This window comes from Piliocolobus tephrosceles, chromosome 2 (assembly GCF_002776525.5).
Source record: "Piliocolobus tephrosceles isolate RC106 chromosome 2, ASM277652v3, whole genome shotgun sequence".
Taxonomy (NCBI): Eukaryota; Metazoa; Chordata; class Mammalia; order Primates; family Cercopithecidae; genus Piliocolobus; species Piliocolobus tephrosceles.
The window spans coordinates 63767510-63770184 of record NC_045435.1 but is presented as its reverse complement, the minus strand read 5'-3'; positions in this window follow the sequence as shown (position 1 = coordinate 63770184).

Sequence of the window (2675 nt, the reverse complement as noted above, 5' to 3'; positions counted from 1 at the left end):
AATTCCCAGGCACTTCTGCTCTCCACTGGCTCCAGTGGCCTGAGGACAGCCCCCTCGACAGATACTCAGGTGCAGGCTAACAGGAGTGAGAGACGGCCTTTCTGAAAACGGCAAAGGGACCTAAGGGTGGAATGCAGGTGATGCGCTGACAGCATCCACTACGTTCTCTAAATAATTATAGGCCAGGCAAAATTGAGGCTCCAAAGACATAGTAACAATAATAATGTTAGACCCAAACCTATCTTTTATCGAGCACTTACTTTCAGCCAACCACTGCCCTACACATGGACCATGCAGTATCTCATTTAATCTATGGGACAACTTTCTGAGGCTTTTCAAGTTTTATAATTCCCACTCCACTCCCCGCCCATGCAACACCACTCTTTCTTTGATCTTTCCAATTCCAAACAAAACAATTATTCACATGTATGACGATTATAGAAGCCATGAAACCGGCATGGAGAAAACCCTTCAAGCAAGAAGAACACCTGAGAAGTCCTCACTCCACCACCAGCCACTGCCAGGGGTTGGTAATTGTCTGGAAGACTGAATGATTTGACTTCTCAGACACTTGCACGGAGACTTCCCATTGGGTCCTTTAGTGGGCCTGGAAATTTCTCTAAGAGCTGTAGATAACATAAAATCTCATAGACCGGGCCAGGCGCGGCGGCTCACGCCTGTAAGCCCAGCACTTAGGGAGGCCGAGGAGGGCAGATCACAAGGTCGGGAGATCGAGACCGTCCTGGCTAACACGGTGAAACCCCATCTCTACTAAAAATACAAAAAATTGTATTGTGTTGGCAGGCATCTGTAGTCCCAGCTACTCAGGAGGCTGAGGCAGGAGAATGGTGTGAACCCGGGAGGCGGAGCTTGCAGTGAGCCCAGATTGAACCACGGCACTCTAGCCTGGGCAACAGAGCGAGACTCCATCTCACAAAAACAAAAACAAAAACAAAAACCTCATAGACCGAATTTAAGGGTGATTTAAAGCATTTTTCAAGGGTACTTTGGACTTCCAGCTGACTTTACAACAGAACCCCATGTGAAAATGTTAAGTCTGCAGCACCGTCAGTGTTTCAACTCATAAAGAAGAGGACAGAGGCACAAAGAGGGAACAGAACCTGCTCAGGGTCACACAGCTAATAAGAGAAGGTGGTAGGGTTGTTGCTGAGGCATTTAGGTCTCAAATCTGTGTTCCTGATTGCAAGGCCACACTGTGCCTGAGGGAGAAGGAGGAACACTCTGTGTTTTCTGGAAACCATGAGGGGCCTGGTCACTCCGAGGACTGTGCCGTAGCAGCCCTCGGCTCTGCCCCTCCTTGGCTCCACAGAGAGGAGATAATCCCTCATCCATCTTTCACCCAGGCTCGCGTGGTCCCTATTGGCAGTGGCTGCCTGACACGGCCTCTGAAAGATGTCTAAGACTCTGCCAACCCAGTGTTTAATGCATGCAAAGCCTTTCCCAAAGAAGTCACTTAAAAAGATTACACAGGACAGAATCACCCCTCCTGCCTCCAGCTTAGGGAGTCTTTGCAGCTGGCCTGGAGCTAAGCTAAGGAAGCAGAGTCTTTAGCAGCCTGAAAATAAAGTGAGCCTTCATTTGAGAAATCACTCAGAACACCAGCTGCAAGAGCTCTGCCCACTGACTCATTCAGCAACTCTGCTGTGTATGTGAGTGCAGGCACTGCAGCAGACTTTAGGGATGGACTGGGGACATGGTCCCTGCCCTCCTGGAGCTTACATTCTAGGAGAAAGGCCCCACTCCCACAGGAATGCCCATTTTACCATGTGATTTTCCCCAAAATGGGGGATCCTTTCCCTTGCTCGTCCCTGAAGGACAGCTCAGACGCTTCTTCACTCCCGCTGCAAGACTCGGGATGAAGGTCCTGGGAAGGAGGCTGTTTCATTTACTTTTCTCTTTAGCTTCCTCTCTCTCCTCTTTCTGAATACCCTCCTTGCTATCTGGATGGAAGAAGGGGCAAAAGGAGGAAGGAATCAAATGTTCATGAATGAAGAGAAGAAGAAAGGAAGAAAAAAGTTGAGGATGAGAGGAAGGGAAGAGAACAAAGTAAGGCTGGGGATGACGACACCTGTGGCCAACCCAGGGATGGAGGGCGGGATGAATGTGAAGCCACCGAGGACCTGGATGTCCTCTCCCTTTTACCAAAGTCCTTCAGGCACTGAGAGGACTGGGAAAAGGGAAGAGGACTGACAGATATGAAGAGATTGAGAAGAAACCTCACCTAACTTTGCAGTAGCATCCCCCAAGTTCACCAGTCTGCTCAGATGTTTTTTCAATATGAAGTACTTAACAATCCTTCTCACACTTGTCAGTAGCTTATGGCAGAGGTCAGCAAACTACAGCCTGTGGGATAATCCCACCTGCTGTCTGATTTTGTAAATAAAGTTTTATTGGAACACAGCCACTCTCAGTTCTGTAATGTCAAGGGCTGCTTTCACACTACAACACAGAGTTGATTAGTTGCAACAGAGACTGTGTGGTCTGCAAAGTCTAAAATATTTACTAGCTGGCTGCTTACAGAAAAAGTTTGCCAACCCTTGGGTGTTATTTCTAGGCTCTTGAGCCTTCAGAGTTCTAAAATTGCTTATCAATTCTTCAGCACTTCCTTTAAATCCACTCATCAAATATTTATAGAAGCCTACTGTATTAGAATA